Below are 22,897 nucleotides of genomic sequence, written 5' to 3' on the forward strand. Positions count from 1 at the left end.
AATGTTTCTGTATTGTTTAGATTAATACACCCCTGATGAAGTCTGTAGGACGAAACGCGTTGGGTTAGCACATTGTTCTCTGACATCTCTACAAAGAAGATCATTTTGATGTTTGAATTACCAACACAACTATCGTCTGTACAAATATTGTTTATTGTTCTGGGCAAATTGTAAACAATTTCTCTAACGTCCTAGTGGATGCTGGGAACTCCGAAAGGACCATGGGGAATAGCGGGCTCCGAAGGAGGCTGGGCACTCTAGAAAGATTTAGGACTACCTGGTGTGCACTGGCTCCTCCCACTATGACCCTCCTCCAAGCCTCAGTTAGATTTTGTGCCCGGCCGAGGTTGGATGCACACTAGGGCCTCTCCTGAGCTCTTAGAAGAAAGATAGTTTTAGGTTTATTATTTTCAGTGAGACCTGCTGGCAACAGGCTCACTGCAGCGAGGGACTAAGGGGAGAAGAAGCGAACTCGCCTGCTTGCAGCCGGATTGGGCTTCTTAGGCTACTGGACACCATTAGCTCCAGAGGGATCGACCGCAGGCCCAGCCTTGATGTTCGGTCCCGGAGCCGCGCCGCCGTCCCCCTTACAGAGCAAGAAGATGGTCCGGAAAATCGGCGGCATGAAGACATCAGTCTTCACCAAGGTAGCGCACAGCACTGCAGCTGTACGCTATTGCTCCTCTCACACTTCACACTCCGGTCACTGAGGGTGCAGGGCGCTGGGGGGGGGGGGGGGGGGGGGCGCGCCCTGAGGCAGCAATAAAAACACTGTGGCTGGAAAAAATACCTCAATATATAGCCCCAGGGGCTATATATGAGGTAAATACCCCTGCCAGAATCCAGAAAAAAGCTGGAGAATAGGCCGCGGAAAAGGGGCGGAGCTATCTCCCTTAGCACACTGGGCGCCATTTTTCCCTCACAGTTCCGCTGGAAGGAAGCTCCCTGGCTCTCCCCTGCAGACTACTCTACAGAAAAGGGTAAAAAAGAGAGAGGGGGGGCATTTAATTTGGCGCAGTATATAGTTTATATTAAAAAGCAGCTATAAGGGACATAACTCAGTTAGTCCCTGCCTTATATAGCGCTCTGGTGTGTGCTGGCATAGTCTCACTCTGTCCCCCCAAAGGGCTTTTGTGGGTCCTGTCCTCTATATTGAGCATTCCCTGTGTGTGTGGAGTGTGTCGGTACGGCTGTGTCGACATGTTTGATGAGGATAATGAGGTGGAGCAGATGCCTTTAGAAGGGATGTCACCCCCTGGGGGGCAGACACCTGAGTGGATGTGCTTATGGAAAGAAATGAGTGCACGTATAGACTCATTACATAAGAAATTTGACGACATGCCGACTGCGGGACAGCCGAGTTCTCAGCTCGTGCCTGTCCAGGTGTCTCAAAAGTCATCAGGGGCTCTGAAACGCCCGCTATCTCAGATGGCACAAGTAGATGTCGACACGGATACTGACACCAGTGTCGACGACGAGGAGTCAAATTTAATGCCCATTAAGGCCATTCACTGCATGATTAAGGCAATGAAAGAGGTGTTAAATATCTCTGATTTACATCCAGGTACCACAAAAAAGGGTATTATGTTTGGGGAGAAAAAACTACCTGTAGTTTTTCCCCCGTCAGATGAATTAAATGAAGTGTGTGAAGAAGCGTGGGCTTCCCCTGATAAGAAATTGGTAATTCCTAAGAAGGTACTAATGGCGTTCCCTTTCCCGCCAGAGGATAGGTTACGTTGGGAAACACCTCCTAGAGTGGATAAAGCGCTCACACGTTTGTCTAAAAAGGTGGCACTACCGTCTCAGGATACGGCCGCCCTTAAGGAACCTGCTGATAGAAAGCAGGAGGCGATCCTGAAGTCTGTATATACACACTCAGGCATTATACTTAGACCAGCTATTGCGTCAGCATGGATGTGCAGTGCTGCCGCTGCGTGGTCGGAAAAACTGTCAGAAAATATTGACACACTAGACAGAGACACGATTCTGCTAACAATTGACCATATCAAAGACTCGGTCTTATATATGAGAGATGCACAGAGGGAAGTCTGCCGGCTGGCATCTAAAATAAGTGCATTGTCCATCTCTGCTAGGAGATGCTTATGGACTCGCCAGTGGATTGGAGATGCAGATTCCAAAAGGCACATGGAAGTTTTGCCTTATAAGGGGGAGGAATTATTTGGGGATGGTCTCTCCGACCTAGTTTCCACAGCAACGTCTGGGAAGTCAGCATTTTTACCCCATGTCCCCTCACAGCCTAAGAAGGCGCCATTTTATCAGGTTCAGTCCTTTCGGACCCAGAAAAACAAGCGGGGAAAAGGAGGGTCTTTTCTCTCTAGAGGCAGAGGTAGGGGGAAAAGGCTGCAACAAACAGCAGGTTCCCAGGAGCAAAAGTCCTCCCCCGCTTCCTCTTCCAAGTCCGCCGCATGACGGTGGGGCTCCACAGGCGGAGCCAGGTACGGTGGGGGCCCGCCTCATGAAATTCAGCGATCAGTGGGCTCGCTCACAGGTGGATCCCTGGATCCTTCAAATAGGTTCTCTGGGGTACAAGCTGGAATTCGAGGCGGCTCCACCCCACCGGTTCCTAAAATCTGCCTTGCCGATTGCTCCCTCAGACAGGGAGGCGGTGCTAGCAGCGATTCACAAGCTGTATTCCCAGCAGGTGATAATCAAGGTACCCCTACTTCAACAATGCCGGGGTTACTATTCCACACTATTTGTGGTGCCGAAACCGGACGGTTCGGTGAGACCCATTTTAAATTTGAAATCCTTGAACACATACATAAAAAAATTCAAGTTCAAGATGGAATCGCTCAGGGCGATTATTGCAAGCCTGGAGGAGGGGGATTACATGGTATCCCTGGACATCAAGGATGCTTACCTGCATGTCCCCATTTACCATCCTCACCAGAAGTACCTCAGATTTGTGGTACAGGATTGCCATTACCAATTCCAGACGCTGCCGTTTGGACTCTCCACGGCACCGAGGGTATTTACCAAGGTTATGGCTGAAATGATGATACTCCTTCGAAAAAAGGGAGTTTTAATTATCCCATACTGGGACGATCTCCTAATAAAGGCACGATCCAAGGAACAGTTGTTAGTGGGAGTAGCACTATCTCAGGAAGTGCTGCGCCAGCACGGCTGGATTCTGAATATCCCAAAGTCACAGCTGGTCCCGACGACACGTTTAATGTTCCTGGGAATGATTCTGGACACAGTCCAGAAAAAAAGTGTTTCTCCCGGAGGAGAAAGCCAGGGAGTTGTCTTCTCTAGTCAGAGACCTCCTAAAACCAAAACAGGTATCGGTGCATCACTGCACGCGGGTCCTGGGAAAGATGGTAGCTTCTTACGAAGCAATTCCATTCGGCAGGTTCCATGCCAGGATTTTTCAGTGGGACCTGTTGGACAAGTGGTCCGGATCGCATCTTCAGATGCATCGCTTGATAACCCTGTCCCCAAGAACCAGGGTGTCTCTTCTGTGGTGGCTGCAGAGTGCTCATCTTTTGGAGGGCCGCAGATTCGGCATACAGGACTGGGTCCTGGTGACCACGGATGCCAGCCTACGAGGCTGGGGGGCAGTCACAAAGGGAAGAAACTTCCAAGGACTATGGTCAAGTCAGGAGACTTCCCTTCACATAAATATTCCGGAACTAAGGGCCATTTACAATGCCCTAAGTCAAGCAAAATCCCTGCTCCTACACCAGCCGGTGCTGATCCAGTCAGACAACATCACGGCAGTCGCCCATGTGAATCGACAGGGCGGCACAAGAAGCAGGATGGCAATGGCAGAAGCCACAAGGATTCTCCGATGGGCGGAAAATCATGTACTAGCACTGTCAGCAGTGTTCATCCCGGGAGTGGACAACTGGGAAGCAGACTTTCTCAGCAGGCACGACCTCCACCCGGGAGAGTGGGGACTTCATCCAGAAGTCTTCCAAATGATTGTAAATCAGTGGGGTCGTCCACAGGTGGACATGATGGCGTCCCGCCTAAACAAAAAACTAGAGAGGTATTGCGCCAGGTCAAGAGACCCTCAGGCGATAGCTGTGGACGCTCTAGTGACACCGTGGGTGTACCAGTCAGTTTATGTGTTCCCTCCTCTACCTCTCATACCAAAGGTATTGAGAATAATAAGAAAGCGAGGTGTAAACACAATTCTCGTGGTTCCGGATTGGCCAAGAAGAGCGTGGTACCCGGAACTTCAAGCGATGATCTCAGAGGACCCGTGGTCTCTGCCGCTCAGACAAGACCTGCTACAGCAGGGGCCCTGTCTGTTCCAAGACTTACCGCGGCTGCGTTTGACGGCATGGCGGTTGAACGCCGGCTCCTGAAGGAAAAGGGCATTCCGGAGGAAGTCATTCCTACGCTTATTAAAGCTAGAAAAGAGGTTACAGCAAATCATTATCACCGCATATGGCGGAAGTATGTTGCATGGTGTGAGGCCGAAAAGGCCCCAACAGAGGAATTTCAACTAGGTCGATTTCTGCATTTCCTGCAAGCAGGAGTTAATATGGGCCTAAAACTAGGCTCCATTAAAGTACAGATCTCGGCTCTGTCGATTTTCTTTCAAAAAGAACTAGCTTCAGTACCTGAAGTTCAGACATTTGTGAAAGGAGTGCTGCATATTCAGCCCCCATTTGTGCCTCCTGTGGCACCTTGGGATCTCAACGTGATGTTGAGTTTCTTAAAATCACATTGGTTTGAGCCACTAAAAACCGTGGATCTGAAATATCTCACGTGGAAAGTGGTCATGTTATTGGCTTTGGCTTCAGCCAGGCGAGTGTCAGAATTGGCGGCTTTATCATGTAAAAGCCCTTATCTGATTTTCCATATGGATAGGGCAGAATTGAGGACTCGTCCCCAATTTCTCCCAAAGGTGGTGTCAGCGTTTCACCTGAACCAGCCTATTGTGGTGCCTGCGGCTACTAGGGACTTGGAGGACTCCAAGTTGCTAGACGTTGTCAGGGCCCTGAAAATATGTTTCCAGGACGGCTGGAGTCAGAAAATCTGACTCGCTGTTTATCCTGTATGCACCCAACAAGCTGGGTGCTCCTGCTTCTAAGCAGACTATTGCTCACTGGATTTGTAGTACAATTCAGCTTGCTCATTCTGTGGCAGGCCTGCCACAGCCAAAATCTGTAAAAGCCCATTCCACTAGGAAGGTGGGCTCATCTTGGGCGGCTGCCCGAGGGGTCTCGGCTTTACAACTTTGCCGAGCAGCTACTTGGTCAGGGGCAAACACGTTTGCAAAATTCTACAAATTTGATACCCTGGCTGAGGAGGACCTGGAGTTCTCTCATTCGGTGCTGCAGAGTCATCCGCACTCTCCCGCCCGTTTGGGAGCTTTGGTATAATCCCCATGGTCCTGACGGAGTCCCCAGCATCCACTAGGACGTTAGAGAAAATAAGAATTTACTCACCGGTAATTCTATTTCTCGTAGTCCGTAGTGGATGCTGGGCGCCCATCCCAAGTGCGGTTTATCTGCAATACTTGTACATAGTTATTGTTAACTAAATCGGGTTATTGTTGAGCCATCTGTTGAGAGGCTCAGTTGTTTCATACTGTTAACTGGGATTCATATCACGAGTTGTACGGTGTGGCTGGTATGAGTCTTACCCGGGATTCAAAATCCTTCCTTATTGTGTACGCTCGTCCGGGCACAGTGTCCTAACTGAGGCTTGGAGGAGGGTCATAGTGGGAGGAGCCAGTGCACACCAGGTAGTCCTAAATCTTTCTAGAGTGCCCAGCCTCCTTCGGAGCCCGCTATTCCCCATGGTCCTTTTGGAGTTCCCAGCATCCACTACGGACTACGAGAAATAGAATTACAGGTGAGTAAATTCTTATTTTTATGTATTGCTTTTTAAAAAAAAAAATAAACAATCTCTTTTTTTAAGATTATTTTATTATACAAAACTTGTACATACCAAAGTACGACATCAGCTCCCTGGGGAAATCTCTTATTTCACTATCTGTTGTTCATACCCTATCTAACAGGGGGTATCTTCCCTAAGTTGAAGCTTTCACATCTTTAGCGCGATAAAGGTCTTATATATATATATATATATATATTTAAAAAGATATATCTCATTGGTGATCCGCACTCACATCAAAAAATACATAAATATATGTTTTGGGTGCACCCAGTGGAACTGACAAGGTCAGCCACAAATACAAAACAAGGGTTCCACACAAGTGGAAGGGGCACTCACAATTGAATAATGCATACATACAATTGAATTGCATAAAATATTCATAGTTTAATAGTTGGATATTCAATTACACCAACTCGCCCTTTGATCGACGTTTCGACCCCATAACTGGGTCTTTCTCAAGATCGGCAGGATCGGTGAAAGTTCAAATAACTTTTAACGATGTACACATAATAACATCAGTAGAGATATGGACAAATCTCTTGAGGGAGATGTCCAGACCACATCTATCCACTCAACTGGTGTGCAGCTCGAACGCTCCAGCAACTCTGCCTCCACAGGTAAATGCCTGTAAGTTTCTTAGCATGTGGTTCACGTGATAGTCACCTGTATACCAGCAATCATTCCAGTGTAAATGAATCCAGGTTGGCCACTAAATAAATTTCACAGCGCATCAAAAACGGTCAATAGCCATGTCCACACAGTCACAAGGCACCTGGTTCTATACATGCTGTCTGGACGCCAGGGGATATATATATATATATATAATCTCCAAGCAAGGACGTGGCACTCGTGCATAACATAATCACATACTCCGATGTAATTTGTAACGTTTCAGTGGACTAACCACTGTCGTCAGACTTTATTGAAAAAACACATACAACATGCCTTTTTAAACCACCCGCGTGAAATCCCTCAGCTGATCCACGCCCGAACATCCGGGCGGGGGCTGCGGAAATGATGTCATAATGCCATTAGCATATTACGTGCAGGAAACCATCACCATAGAAACCAGATAGAGACGCATGTAGCGCTATAGAGTAAATACGATATAAGATGTATCAATGAACCGCAGATACAGGGGTATATGCAATTGCGGTCGAATTCCCGAAATTGTCGAATTCCGGGTCATTTTCGACCAAAAAAAAAAATCGCCTATGCAATTCAGTGCTTTCCGACCAAAAAACGGACTTTCAAAATTCGACTTTTTGAAATTCGAATTTCTTTATCATCCACTAGGGGTCACTGGAGTACTCTTGGGATATGGACGGGCGTAGCCCGAACAAAGGCACTGAATATTTAAATTTAGGCCTCTCCCCCCCCTCCATATCCCCGAGTACCTCAGTGTACTCTCTGTGTTTTTTCGGTGCTCACAGCACGAACATTGGCTTGTGGTATAACCACACTTGGATTTTTAATTTTTATTTTTACACTTAGCACATCCCTTCCCAGTTTCTGGAAAAACATGGGTCCGGGATAGTGCCGCTGCACGGGCAGCGAATGGCGTGTCGGTCCTCACAAAGAGCACCCTCACAGCCACAGGCGCTACAAGGCAGCGCATGGCGTGTCGGTCCTCACAAAGAGCACCCTCACAGCCACAGGCAGACACTGTCTCCTACTGCAACTGGACGGAGCTTACACAAAGAAGCCCCGTCACAGCCAGGATGAAAGCCCCGTCACAAACTGGACGGAGCTTACAGGAGTGCGGCACTACAAGGTATGGTGGGGGGTCAGGGCGGTCAGCTCACGCTGCCGCCCTGCTGTGTGGGGAAAGCCTTTATTGTTACGCCGCTTTGCCCACCGCTTATAGCGCGGCAGGATACCCCGCTGAACGAAGAGAGCGGCCGCACGTCACTCACAGACGCCGGCCGCTCTCCCAGCCACTGTACCAGAACTCTGCCTCTGTAAAGCGGCCGCACGTCATTCAGACGGCTCTCCCAGATCTCTGCCTCTGTAGAGCGGCCGCACGTCATTCACAGACGCCGGCCGCTCTCCCAGAACTCTGCCTCTGTACTCCCAGCCACTGTACCAGATGCCACTGTACAGCGGCCGCACGTCATTTACAGACGCCGGCCGCTCTCCCAGCCACTGTACGCGAGCGCCGCCCAAGCAGCCACTCTGCGTACCCGGGTCTAAAGCTCCGAGCGGCCGTACGTCACTAAAGACGCCGGCCGCTCTTCCAGCGCTGCACCCGGCCACTGCTGTATGAGGCGCCGCCCGTTCTTCCGGCCCGGCGCACTATACCAGCGCTCCCCGGGTTTCCCTAGGCTCCCTGCACTCGCTTCCGGCCGCTGCACAGGGAGAAGCTAAAAGCTACATCACAAGCAGCGCGGCTGCAGGGGGGTGACGGTGAGTAAAGCCCATAGCAGCAGCAAAGGTTGCATGGGTTAAGAGACTGCTCAGTTTAAATAAGCAGCAACAAAGGCTGCTTGGAAATAAGATACATCACTGCAGGCAGTGTTGAGTAAAACCCATAGCAGCAGAAGGCTGCAGGGGTTAAGAAACTGCTTAGTGTTTAAACAGTTAATGGAATAACTGGAAGGCTAACTAAAGAATAAGGCTGCATAATGTATTGTAAACTGCATTTTACTGTATAATACATCTGTAACTGTAGAATAGGCTATTAAGCCTATATTTAATGTATAATAGGCTATTAAGCCTATAGTAACACTGCAGCAGGTAACCTGTCCTGTGATTTTCAGTGGAAGCATGGCATGACGGTCATTTTAATCATTGCTGTTCTTACAGGTTATAATTCCAGAACATTCCGCCCATACACCTATACTCCACAAGGAGGCGCAGGGGTGTTAGTGGGAATTTTTTAGTTCAGTTTTCACATAAGTTAGCCATGTAATCTGTATTTCTACTTAATTCTAGAACATTCCTGCCCTACATCTCTAAGCCACCAGAGGCGCAGGGAAGTTAGTAGGAATTTGGTTCGGGTTTCATATGCCCATGTGAACTGCTTTTCACATAAAGAATACTTTGATTTCTCTTCATATCGAATAAATCTTTCGTTTTTTGCTAAAGATTTCCGTAGAGAGAAACAAGCTTGAGTTTCATATGAATATGCTGTTCAGCAATAACATATATATATATGCCACATAATAACTTCATTAAGTCGTGCAAGTGTCTGTCTATTGCCTATTATGGTGTCTGTCTACATAGCGAGTACGGCTATAGTGCAGACTAAAAATAATTTTAAAAATCCTATGTTAACATTGACAATTCAAATTTAAAGAGCGGTAACATCGGAGTCTCGGAATGACTCCGCCAGCTCTAACAAAAGACAGTCTTTCCAAAGGGGCCAATTTCCCTTTGGGTACCAGAGTGTTTATTTCACTGGTCTTATAATTTAATGCACGATTCTATGTCAAATTCACACCGATAACTACGAGTGAGAACGGTACATTAGTCCAGCACTCAGATAGTGCGGGGGGGTTTTTAACAACATACATAATCGTTTCCAAAAGGACGCGATCCACCATTGGTAAATGATTTTCTGTCAAACATTATACAAACCCAGGATACATTTGGGTCACTAGAATCTATGTATGAAACAATGACGATCACTGGTAAAACAAGCTGCAGAGTATATCTGTAAAGCTTCTGCTAACGCCGGTTAATTTCATTGTCGCTAGTTAAGCGCGACAAGGCCAGAGCTTGTTTGCTCATAAATTTAATATACTTGTAACGGTATTTTATCCCTTTATGATATTCAGCCATTACCGCATACAGTATACTTGTAACGGCGTTTTATCCCTTTATAAGAAACAGTCACGCATTGTAACGACAGGACGTTACAGTCAGCAAGCCAGTGGTTTAATGACCTCTTTTACAATTGTGGAAGCGCGTCTTTACATGTTACATTTGCGAGGTTTCAGGACTTCAACTCATACATGTCTCAGCTATTTACAGCTTAAAGTACAAAACTGCCTCTGTCGAACGGTTTGGCAGGTTGTCATTTAGTCTTTGCTGGTTTATAAACCAGGCAGTAGTACGCCAACAGAGTCAGAGTTACTTATTCACCTCTGTTTCAGCAAGACCAAACAGCTCCGTCGCAATATCAAAAGTCATTTACTACAGTTAGAAAATGGATTTTCTGCGGTTAGTATTTGCTTATTGGAGCCACAAAATTTGCATAATTGCATTTGATCTTGACAATGCGTATTTACCCAGTCCGGTTTGTTCATCACAGGTTCTAGCGTTTGCAAATCGCCACAACCATTAACCATTTCATATCTACCGTTGCTTATCGCTTTGGGTATTTACCAAAGTGATGTTGGGATGATAGCTCATCTCACATAAGAACTCTGTCTCAACAAAGTTCCTCTAACTTGCGCTACTAAGGTATACTGCGGTAGCAGATCAAGTTCGAAAACAATCGCATCTAATTCCGTCTAAACGATGTCAATTCCTAGGTAAGATTATAAATACGGTAAATCAAAGACTTTTACCTACTACACCAGCAAGAACAAATGTACATCTAGTAATTAGTGCAAAACACGCACACTAGCGATACATTGGTGTATTCACCTATTAAGAATAAAGATGTGTTTTCAATTTAGTTCGCCACCCTTCACTCGCGTTTCCCACAGAGGGACAAGGGTGCATATACTCTGGACGACAGTCGCAGAGGGTCAGGATTTGTAATTAAAATCAGCGACAAAGGTTCTAAAACACGACAGATTGCTGTCGATAAATGTCCTAGAACTCTGTGCATTTTACAATGCAATACATGATTCGCTTTCAGTCTGACCAGGGAGATACTCTGGTTTCTCTTCAGAACGAATAAATCTTTCGCCTTTTACTAAAGATTTCCGTGGAAAGGAACAACCGTGAGTTTCATGTAAATTTTTGATGCCTGCCTCACGCTGGCCTTAAGCAGTCAAACAAGGCAACGGCAGTTGCATACACAACAACCAGTGAGAACCAAGAAGCCGCATGGCAATGCAGCAGGTAACTCAAATCCTCAATGGCTCAGAACACCATTATGTGAAAATGTCAAGAGATCATTCCGTGACTGGACATCTGTTAGACAGATGATCTCACCCGTCAGGATTTGGATACTGAAAACTGGACATTCAATCCAGAGGTGTTTCATATGTGAGTCCACAGAAGGGGGTTACCCTCAAGTATACATGATGGCATCTCGCCACAATTAGAAAAGCTCAGTATGTGTACAAAACAGATCAAAAGGGCAGTGGCGGTGGAGTCTCTCACATTCAGGGGATCATTCAGCATCGTGTATCTGGCTCCACCATTTTCCGCTGCTCTCTCCGTTGCCAAAACGGATCATAAGACAGTTTGTCACAGTCATACTGGTGGTATCTCATGGGTTTCGGAGAAGTTTGCTTCTCGAATTTTCAAGGAATACTTGCACACGATCTTGGCCCGCTCATAATACGTCCAACCTGTTACATCAGGGAACGTTAGTTTACCCATAGTTACCTATGTACCTATTATCTATGTACCGCAGCTGCGGTTGACGGGGTGAGGGTTCAGACCGCCCTCTTAAGAAATAGAGCATTACAGTATCGGTTATACCAACCATGTTACGAAATAGTAAGCCGCTTAAGGCAGCTCATTATTACAAAATTTCGTGTGCTTACATAGGTTGTTAACATCGGAAGTTTCCAACATCATCCTTCAAGTTACCCGTATTCTGTTAAACGGGATGGGATGGAAAACTGCGTTGATCTGCACTAAGAGTGCAGGTATCTGTGTGGTAAACTTATTTTCAAAGACGTTTGCCTCTGTTTGCGTCTGTACACATCTTTCTACAAGGTGTCATCAAAGTTCAGACTCTATTTATCCCACCTACAGCGCCAGGCGACTTGAAGTTGGGTTCAGATTTCTTACAGTTTTCATATTTTGAACCCTTTCAACAAATGGGAATTAAGTTTCTCACTTTGGAAAACAATTTTTGTCTAGCCTTGGCTTCGGCAAGGGTTTTGTTTTCATATTTGGGTGCCTTGTATTCCAAGCCACCGTATTTGAGTTTTCTCATAACAAAGCAGATCTTCGGACGAATCACTCTTTCGTATTCTTCACATCAATATACCAATAGGGGTTCCTGTGTGGACAGCACATTCTAGAATTCTGAATGTGGTACACGCATTACGCGTTTATATATGTCCCGAACGTCAACAGTACGTGATATGAATACGTTGTTTGTTCTCTATGATACTGCCAACTGGGGTTAGCCAGTTTCTCAGCAGACATTATCCAGTTGGGTAATAATAATGACTAAAAGTCAGGCTTACGTTAAGGCTAAGTTACAATTGCTTACGTCAGTAATAGTTCATCCCACAGGTTCGGTGGGAATGTCACACCCAGGGGGTCGTGGAGCGTCTAAAACGCGCCTATATAGCCTTCATAGCCTTCATGTGCACCACGTTTGTGCACGTTTACACGTTATAAATGGTGGCGCCATCAGCATCTAGCTTTGGGCTGCCTACTGTTACAAGTATCAAACAGCTCTCCCGCCCACGAGGGAAGCTTTGGTACGTCCCAAGAGTACTCCAGTGACCCCTAGTGGATGATAAAGAAAATAGGATTTTGGTACTTACCAGGTAAATCCTTTTCTTTGAATCCATAGGGGGCACTGGACGCCCACCCAGAGCAGTTTTACCTGGGTTGTTTTAAGCTCAAGGGAGCTTAGGGTAACAAGTTTTACTTCATTGATATTAAGCTCAGAGGAGCTTATGGTAACACATTTTCACCGATTGGTTCAAATTATAAAGTTCTATCGGTTATGGTGTCAACTGTTTAGTTGACAGTAAGGTTATGGGTCAACATTGTTGTTGTCCGTTATGTTATAGGTATTCTCCATTGTCAACCTCTCTATATCGTTCCTGTTCGCTCAGTAAAAAACACTGAGAGAGTACACTGAGGTACTCGGGGATATGGAGGGGGGGGAGAGGCCTAAATTTAAATATTCAGTGCCTTTGTTCGGGCTACGCCCGTCCATATCCCAAGAGTACTCCAGTGCCCCCTATGGATTCAAAGAAAAGGATTTACCTGGTAAGTACCAAAATCCTATTTTTTGCAAATTCGACTTTTCTGCAATGATACAAGTGCTGCAATTCGACCAAAGCATATTCAATTCAAGTTTGGAAATTCGACAGCAGTGCTTTTAGACAGCAAATTCGTCATTTTCAATCCGCCACACTTTGGAGGGTGAAAACAAATAAAAAAAATTTAAACATGTTTTTTTTTGTGTTTTTTTGGGGGGGAATAGCAGATCTATTTATATTAGAAGGGATTAGGTACTTTTTTTTTTTTTTTGGAGGCACAAATATTATTTATATATTTTTTAATTTTTATTTTTTTATGCTGGAACGGTGAAATCATAAAAAAAATGGCGTGGGGTCCCCCCTCCAAAGCATAACCAGCCTCGGGCTCTTCGAGCTGGTCCTGGTTCTAAAAATGCGGGGGAAAAATTGACAGGGGATCCCCCGTATTTTTAAAACCAGCACCGGGCTCTGCGCCTGGTGCTGGTGCCAAAAATACGGGGGACAAAAAGAGTAGGGGTCCCCCGTATTTTTAACACCAGCATCGGGCTCCACTAGCTGGACAGATAATGCCACAGCCGGGGGTCACTTTTATGCCGTGCCCTGCGGCCGTGGCATTAAATATCCAACTAGTCACCCCTGGCCGGGGTACCCTGGGGGAGTGGGGACCCCTTCAATCAAGGGGTCCCCCCCCCCAGCCACCCAAGGGCCAGGGGTGAAGCCCGAGGCTGTCCCCCCCCATCCAATGGGCTGCGGATGGGGGGGCTGATAGCCTTTTGTGATAATAAAAAGATATTGTTTTTTCCAGTAGTACTACAAGTCCCAGCAAGCCTCCCCCTCAAGCTGGTACTTGGAGAACCACAAGTACCAGCATGCGGGAGAAAAACGGGCCCGCTGGTACCTGTAGTACTACTGGGGAAAAAATACCCAAATAAAAACAGGACACACACACCGTCGACAGTAAAACTTTATTTCATACGTCGACACACACATACTTACCTATGTTCACACGCCGACATCGGTCCTCTTCTCCATGTAGAATCCACGGATACCTGAAAAGAAAAGATCAATATACTCACCTCAGCCATGGTCCAGAGATAAATCCACGTACTTGGCAAAAAAACAAACCGAACACCCGCTCCATGCCGGACTGAAAGGGGTCCCATGCTGACACATGGGACACCTTTCCACGAATGAGACCTGTCAGTGACAGCTGTCACAGAAAGGTCTCTAAGCCAATCAGGAAGCGCAACTTCGTTGCGCTCACCTGATTGGCTGTGCGCTGTCTGTACTGTGACAGCACATCGCAAAGCCGCTCCATTACTTTCAATGGTGGGAACTTAGCGGCTAGCGGTAAGGTCACCCGCCGGTCAGCGGCTGACCGGCGGGTGACCCCACCGCTACCCGCAAAGTTCCCACCATTGAAAGTAATGGAGCGGCTTTGCGATGTGCTGTCACAGTACAGACAGCGCACAGCCAATCAGGTGAGCGCCACGGAAGTAGCGCTTCCTGATTGGCTGAAGGGACTTCAGTGACAGGAGTCACGTGATGTCCCGGCATTCGGGAGAAAGGGGTCTGATGTGAAAGCATTGGACCCCTTTCTAGTCCGGTATGGAGCGGGTATTTGCGTTTTCTTTTTTTTTTTACAAGTACGTGGATTTATCTCTCTGGACGTGGATTTATCTCTGGACGCTGGAAGGTGATTATCATTTTTTCACAGGTACCCTCGGATCGTCGGAGACCGTGGCAGTCGGCGTGTCAACATAGGTAAGTATGTGTGTGTCGGTAGTGTGTAATAAAGTTTTACTGTCACGGTGTGTGTGTCCTGTTTTTTTGGGGGTATTTTTTCCCCAGTAGTACTACAGGTACCAGCGGGCCCGTTTTTCTCCCGCATGCTGGTACTTGTGGTTCTCCAAGTAGCGGGGGAGGCTTGCTGGGACTTGTAGTACTACTGGAAAAAACAATATCTTTTTTATTATCACAAAAGGCTATCAGCCCCCCCATCCGCAGCCCATTGGATGGGGGGGGACAGCCTCGGGCTTCACCCCTGGCCCTTGGGTGGCTGGGGGGGGGGGACCCTTTGATTGAAGGGGTCCCCACTCCCCCAGGGTACCCCGGCCAGGGGTGACTAGTTGGATATTTAATGCCACGGCCGCAGGGCACGGCATAAGTGACCCCCGGCTGTGGCATTATCTGTCCAGCTAGTGGAGCCCGATGCTGGTGTTAAAAATACGGGGGACCCCTACTCTTTTTGTCCCCCGTATTTTTGGCACCAGCACCAGGCGCAGAGCCCGGTGCTGGTTTTAAAAATACGGGGGATCCCTGGCCAATTTTTCCCCGGATTTTTAGAACCAGGACCAGCTCGATGAGCCCGAGGCTGGTTATGCTTTGGAGGGGGGACCCCACGCCATTTTTTTTTTCCGGTTTTTCCCGTTTTTTCCCGTTTTTTAAAATCGCGGCAAAATCCGCCAAATCGGACGATTTTCGCCCGCGACTCTGGCGAATCCGTTTTTCATTGAATATGGTGAATTCCGGAAGCCACCTTCCGGAATTCACCTGGCGAATTTAGTCGAATTAAAAAACGGCGAAAAATTGCCGCGATTCGCCGTGAATTGCATATACCCCACAGTGTACAGACAAATATCTTCAAAAGAGAACAAGATGTAACATTATGAATGCAACTTAAGTATCTCTTTGAACCGCTAAAGCAACTGCTGCAGAGCTAACTCAGATATACAACATAATTATTATAACTTAAGTATTAATCTAATCTGTTACAGTAGCTGCTACAGCGCTGACTCGTATATAAAGACTCATAAAAAGACACAACAGAGGACCTCTAAACTGAATTAAAAAGCATAATCACAAAGTTATAACATATATGAGATTAAACGAGATGAATGCTGCATGAAATTCCTGTTGTAAAGAGTACTATAAGAAGCAGGCATATGATATGTGCTCATTAAGGCCTCTTGGATGTATTACATCGAGCTTGAATATATAGCGCGCTATACCTATCTGGGAATATTTTTCAGGGTCATTTGGCACTGGGTGTGTGCTGGCATACTCTCTCTCTGTCTCTCCTAAGGGCCTTGTGGGGGAACTGTCTCCAGATTAGAGAATTCCCTGAGTGTGTGGTGTGTCGGTACGCCTGTGTCGGCATGTCTGAAGCGGAAGTCTCTTCTAGGGAGGAGGTGGAGCAAATGTGTGTGGTGTCTCCGTCTGCAACGCCGACACCTGACTGGTTGGATATGTGGAATGTCTTAAATGCATATGTGAATTTATTACACAAAAGGTTGGACAAAGCAGAGTCCAGGGAATGTACAGGGAGTCCAGCCCTGCCTTTCACTATGTCGCAGGGATCTTCTGGGTCTCAAAAGTGCCCACTATCCCAAGTAGTAGACACTGATACCGACACGGATTCTGACTCCAGTGTCGACTATGATGATGCGAAGTTGCAGTCAAAATTGGCTTTAAGTATTCATTATATGATTATTGCAATAAAAGATGTGTTGCATATCACAGATGACCCCTCTGTACCAGACACAAGGGTCCACATGTTTAAAGAAAAGAAGGCTGAGGTTACTTTTCCCCCTTCACATGAGTTAAATGAGTTATTTGAAAGGGCTTGGGAAACTCCAGACAAGAAACTGCAGATTCCCAAAAGGATTCTTATGGTGTATCCTTTCCCGGCTAAGGACAGGACACGGTGGGAATTCCTCCCCAAGGGTGGACAAAGCGTTGACACGCTTATCCAAAAAGGTAGCGCTGCCAGCTCAAGATACCGCATCCCTCAAAGATCCTGCTGATCGCAGGCAGGAGACTACCTTGAAGTCAATTTACACACATACTGGTTCATTACTCAGACCGGCGATAGCTTGGGTTTGTAGCACTGTAGCAGCGTGGACAGATACCTTATCTGCTGATATTGATACCATTTTATTGACCCTGGGTCATATTAAGGATGCTGTCCTTTATATGAGGGATGCTCAGAGAGACGTGGGCCTACTGTGTTCCAGAGCCAACGCTATGGCGATTTCTGCTAGGCGAGCCCTATGGACCCGACAATGGACGGGTGATGCCGACTCGAAGAGGCATATGGAGGTTTTCTTTTTCATCCACTAGGGGTCACTGGAGTACTCTTGGGATATGGACGGCTACCGCAGGAAACAGGGCACTGAATATTTAAATTTCTCTAACGTCCTAGTGGATGCTGGGATCTTCTCTACAAAGAAGATCATTTTGATGTTGTTTGAATTACCAACACAACTATCGTCTGTACAAATATTGTTTATTGTTCTGGGCAAATTGTAAACAATTTCTCTAACGTCCTAGTGGATGCTGGGAACTCCGAAAGGACCATGGGGAATAGCGGGCTCCGAAGGAGGCTGGGCACTCTAGAAAGATCTTAGACTACCTGGTGTGCACTGGCTCCTCCCACTATGACCCTCCTCCAAGCCTCAGTTAGATTTCGTGCCCGGCCGAGGTTGGATGCACACTAGGGGCTCTCCTGAGCTCTTAGAAAGTTATAGTCTTAGAATTTGTTATTTTCAGTGAGACCTGCTGGCAACAGGCTCACTGCAGCGAGGGACTAAGGGGAGAAGAAGCGAACTCGCCTGCTTGCAGCCGGATTGGGCTTCTTAGGCTACTGGACACCATTAGCTCCAGAGGGATCGACCGCAGGCCCAGCCTTGATGTTCGGTCCCGGAGCCGCGCCGCCGACCCCCTTACAGAGCCAGAAGCAAGAAGATGGTCCGGAAAATCGGCGGCATGAAGACATCCTGTCTTCACCAAGGTAGCGCACAGCACTGCAGCTGTGCGCCATTGCTCCTCATACACACTTCACACTCCGGTCACTGAGGGTGCAGGGCGCTGGGGGGGGCGCCCTGAGGCAGCAATTAAAACACCTTGGCTGTCTAAAATATGAGGTAATTACCCCTGCCAGAATCCCATAAAAAGCGGGAGAATAGGCCGCGAAAAAGGGGCGGAGCCCATCTCCTCGGCACACTGGCGCCATTTTTCCCTCACAGCTCGGCTGGAAGGAAGCTCCCTGGCTCTTCCCTGCAATTCTACAGTACAGTAAGAGGGAAAAGAGAGGGGGGGCATTAAAATTGGCACTGTATACAGTATATTATATAAAAAGCAGCTATTAGGGACATAACTCAGTTAGTCCCTGTATATATATAGCGCTCTGGTGTGTGCTGGCATACTCTTACTCTGTCCCCCCAAAGGGCTTTTGTGGGTCCTGTCCTCTGTTTGAGCATTCCCTGTGTGTGTGGAGTGTGTCGGTACGGCTGTGTCGACATGTTTGAGGAGGATAATGATGTGGAGGGGGAGCAGATGCCTTTAGCAGGGATGTCACCCCCTGGGGGTCAGACACCTGAGTGGATGGTATTATGGCAGGAAATGAGTGCACGTATAGACTCCTTACATAAAAAATTTGACGACATGCCGACTGTGGGACAGCCGAGTCTTCAGCTCGTGCCTGTCCAGGTGTCTCAAAAGTCATCAGGGGCTCTGAAACGCCCGTTATCTCAGGTGGCACAAGTAGATGTCGACACGGATACTGACACCAGTGTCGACGACGATGAGTCAAATTTAATGCCCGTTAAGGCCATTCACTGCATGATTGAGGCAATGAAAGAGGTGTTAAATATTTCTGATTTACATCCAGGTACCACAAAAAAGGGTATTATGTTTGGGGAGAAAAAACTACCTGTAGTTTTTCCCCCGTCAGATGAATTAAATGAAGTGTGTGAAGAAGCGTGGGCTTCCCCTGATAAGAAATTGGTAATTCCTAAGAAGCTACTAATGGCGTTCCCTTTCCCGCCAGAGGATAGGTTACGTTGGGAAACACCCCCGAGGGTGGATAAAGCGCTCACACGTTTGTCTAAAAAGGTGGCACTACCGTCCCAGGATACGGCCGCCCTTAAGGAACCTGCTGATAGAAAGCAGGAGGCGATCCTGAAGTCTGTATATACACACTCAGGCATTATACTCAGACCAGCTATTGCGTCAGCATGGATGTGCAGTGCTGCCGCTGCGTGGTCAGATAAACTGTCAGAAAATATTGACACGTTAGACAGAGACACGATCCTGCTAACAATTGACCATATAAAAGACTCAGTCTTATACATGAGAGATGCACAGAGGGAAATCTGCCGGCTGGCATCTAAAATAAGTGCATTATCTATCTCTGCTAGGAGATGCTTATGGACTCACCAGTGGACTGGAGATGCAGATTCCAAAAGGCACATGGAAGTCTTGCCTTATAAGGGGGAGGAATTATTTGGGGATGGTCTCTCCGACCTAGTTTCCACAGCAACGTCTGGGAAGTCAGCATTTTTACCCCATGTCCCCTCACAGCCTAAGAAGGCGCCATTTTATCAGGTTCAGTCCTTTCGGTCCCAGAAAAACAAGCGGGGAAAAGGAGGGTCTTTTCTATCAAGAGGCAGAGGCAGGGGAAAAAGGCTGCAGCAAACAGCAGGTTCCCACGAACAAAAGTCCTCCCCCGCTTCCTCTTCCAAGTCCGCCGCATGACGGTGGGGCTTCACAGGCGGAGCCAGGTACGGTGGGGGCCCGCCTCAGGAATTTCAGCGATCAGTGGGCCCGCTCACAGGTGGATCCCTGGATCCTTCAAATAGTATCTCAGGGATACAGGCTGGAATTCGAGGCGACTCCACCCCGCCGTTTCCTAAAATCCGCCTTGCCGATTGCTCCCTCAGACAGGGAGGCGGTGCTAGCAGCGATTCACAAGCTGTATTCCCAGCAGGTGATAATCAAGGTACCCCTACTTCAACAAGGCCGGGGTTACTATTCCACTCTATTTGTGGTGCCGAAACCGGACGGTTCGGTGAGACCCATTTTAAATTTGAAATCCTTGAACACATACATAAAAAAATTCAAGTTCAAGATGGAATCGCTCAGGGCGGTTATTGCAAGCCTGGACGAGGGGGATTACATGGTATCCCTGGACATCAAGGATGCTTACCTGCATGTCCCCATTTACAATTCTCACCAGGAGTACCTCAGATTTGTGGTACAGGACTGCCATTACCAATTCCAGACGCTGCCGTTTGGACTCTCCACGGCACCAAGGGTATTTACCAAGGTTATGGCGGAAATGATGATACTCCTTCGAAAAAAGGGAGTTTTAATTATCCCATACTTGGACGATCTCCTAATAAAGGCACGATCCAAGGAACAGTTGTTAGTGGGAGTAGCACTATCTCAGGAAGTGCTGCGCCAGCACGGCTGGATTCTGAATATCCCAAAGTCACAGCTGGTCCCCACGACACGTCTAATGTTCCTGGGAATGATTCTGGACACGGCCCAGAAAAAAGTGTTTCTCCCGGAGGAGAAAGCCAGGGAGTTGTCTTCTCTAGTCAGAGACCTCCTAAAACCAAAACAGGTATCGGTGCATCACTGCACGCGGGTCCTGGGAAAGATGGTAGCTTCTTACGAAGCAATTCCATTCGGCAGGTTCCATGCCAGGATTTTTCAGTGGGACCTGTTGGACAAGTGGTCCGGATCGCATCTTCAGATGCATCGTTTAATAACCCTGTCTCCACGAACCAGGGTGTCTCTTCTGTGGTGGCTGCACAGTGCTCATCTTCTGGAGGGCCGCAGATTCGGCATACAGGACTGGGTCCTGGTGACCACGGATGCCAGCCTACGAGGCTGGGGGGCAGTCACAAAGTGAAGAAATTTCCAAGGACTATGGTCAAGTCAGGAGACTGCCCTTCACATAAATATTCTGGAACTAAGGGCCATTTACAATGCCCTAAGTCAAGCAAAATCCCTGCTCCTACACCAGCCGGTGCTGATCCAGTCAGACAACATCACGGCAGTCGCCCATGTGAATCGACAGGGCGGCACAAGAAGCAGGACGGCGATGGCAGAAGCCACAAAAATTCTCCGATGGGCGGAGAATCATGTACTAGCACTGTCAGCAGTGTTCATCCCGGGAGTGGACAACTGGGAAGCAGACTTTCTCAGCAGGCACGACCTCCACCCGGGAGAGTGGGGACTTCATCCAGAAGTCTTCCAAATGATTGTAAATCAATGGGGTCGTCCACAGGTGGACATGATGGCGTCCCGCCTAAACAAAAAACTAGAGCAGTATTGCGCCAGGTCAAGAGACCCTCAGGCGATAGCTGTGGACGCTCTAGTGACACCGTGGGTGTACCGGTCAGTTTGTGTTCCCTCCTCTACCTCTCATACCAAAGGTATTGAGAATAATAAGAAAGCGAGGAGTAAACACAATTCTCGTGGTTCCGGATTGGCCGAGAAGAGCGTGGTACCCGGAACTTCAAGAGATGATCTCAGAGGACCCGTGGTCTCTGCCGCTCAGACAGGACCTGCTGCAGCAGGGCCCCTGTCTGTTCCAAGACTTACCGCGGCTGCGTTTGACGGCATGGCGGTTGACCGCCGGATCCTGAAGGAAAAGGGCATTCCGGAGGAAGTCATTCCTACGCTTATTAAAGCCAGGAAAGATGTTACGGCAAAGCATTATCAACGCATATGGCGGAAATATGTTGCTTGGTGCGAGGCCAAAAAGGCCCCAACAGAGGAATTTCAACTAGGTCGATTTCTGCATTTCCTGCAAGCAGGAGTGAATATGGGCCTAAAACTGGGCTCCATTAAGGTACAGATCTCGGCTCTGTCGATTTTCTTTCAAAAAGATCTAGCTTCAGTACCTGAAGTTCAGACATTTGTGAAAGGAGTGCTGCATATTCAGCCCCCATTTGTGCCTCCTGTGGCACCTTGGGATCTCAACGTGATGTTGAGTTTCTTAAAATCACATTGGTTTGAGCCACTAAAAACCGTGGATCTGAAATATCTCACGTGGAAAGTGGTCATGTTATTGGCCTTGGCTTCAGCCAGGCGAGTGTCAGAGTTGGCGGCTTTATCATGTAAAAGCCCTTATCTGATTTTCCATATGGATAGGGCAGAATTGAGGACTCGTCCCCAGTTTCTCCCTAAGGTGGTGTCAGCGTTTCACCTGAACCAGCCTATTGTGGTGCCTGCGGCTACTAAGGATTTGGAGGACTCCAAGTTGCTAGACGTTGTCAGGGCCCTGAAAATATGTTTCCAGGACGGCTGGAGTCAGAAAATCTGACTCGCTGTTTATCCTGTATGCACCCAACAAGCTGGGTGCTCCTGCTTCTAAGCAGACTATTGCTCGTTGGATTTGTAGTACAATTCAGCTTGCACATACTGTGGCAGGCCTGCCACAGCCAAAATCTGTCAATGCCCATTCCACAAGGAAGGTGGGCTCATCTTGGGCGGCTGCCCGAGGGGTCTCGGCTTTACAACTTTGCCGAGCAGCTACTTGGTCAGGGGCAAACACGTTTTCAAAATTCTACAAATTTGATACCCTGGCTGAGGAGGACCTGGAGTTCTCTCATTCGGTGCTACAGAGTCATCCGCACTCTCCCGCCCGTTTGGGAGCTTTGGTATAATCCCCATGGTCCTTACGGAGTTCCCAGCATCCACTAGGACGTTAGAGAAAATAAGAATTTTCTCACCGGTAATTCTGTTTCTCGTAGTCCGTAGTGGATGCTGGGCGCCCATCCCAAGTGCGGTTTATCTGCATTACTTGTACATAGTTATTGTTAACTAAATCGGGTTATTGTTGAGCCATCTGTTGAGAGGCTCTATTGTTTCATACTGTTAACTGTGTTTCATATCACGAGTTGTACGGTGTGATTGGTGTGGCTGGTATGAGTCTTACCCGGGATTCAAAATCCTTCCTTATTGTGTACGCTCGTCCGGGCACAGTACCTAACTGAGGCTTGGAGGAGGGTCATAGTGGGAGGAGCCAGTGCACACCAGGTGGTCTAAGATCTTTCTAGAGTGCCCAGCCTCCTTCGGAGCCCGCTATTCCCCATGGTCCTTACGGAGTTCCCAGCATCCACTACGGACTACGAGAAACAGAATTACCG

At 47.7% G+C, this 22,897-nt stretch overlaps 1 protein-coding gene, 1 non-coding gene and 1 pseudogene across 10 annotated transcripts in view; all 3 read left to right on the plus strand.

The window, feature by feature from the left end:
- The window catches only part of LOC134928403 (RNA-binding protein 12B-B-like), a 171,794-nt gene that overhangs the window by 26,056 nt on the left and 122,841 nt on the right, over positions 1 to 22,897 (plus strand). The gene's annotated exons all lie outside the window — the stretch shown is intronic.
- On the plus strand, positions 8,915 to 9,022 carry LOC134931311 (U5 spliceosomal RNA; annotated as a pseudogene).
- Positions 10,701 to 10,814, plus strand: LOC134931253 (U5 spliceosomal RNA). The gene has a single exon (XR_010179052.1). It is a non-coding gene; the product is annotated as a U5 spliceosomal RNA (small nuclear RNA).

Source organism: Pseudophryne corroboree, chromosome 5 (assembly GCF_028390025.1).
Source record: "Pseudophryne corroboree isolate aPseCor3 chromosome 5, aPseCor3.hap2, whole genome shotgun sequence".
NCBI classification, from domain to species: domain Eukaryota; kingdom Metazoa; phylum Chordata; class Amphibia; order Anura; family Myobatrachidae; genus Pseudophryne; species Pseudophryne corroboree.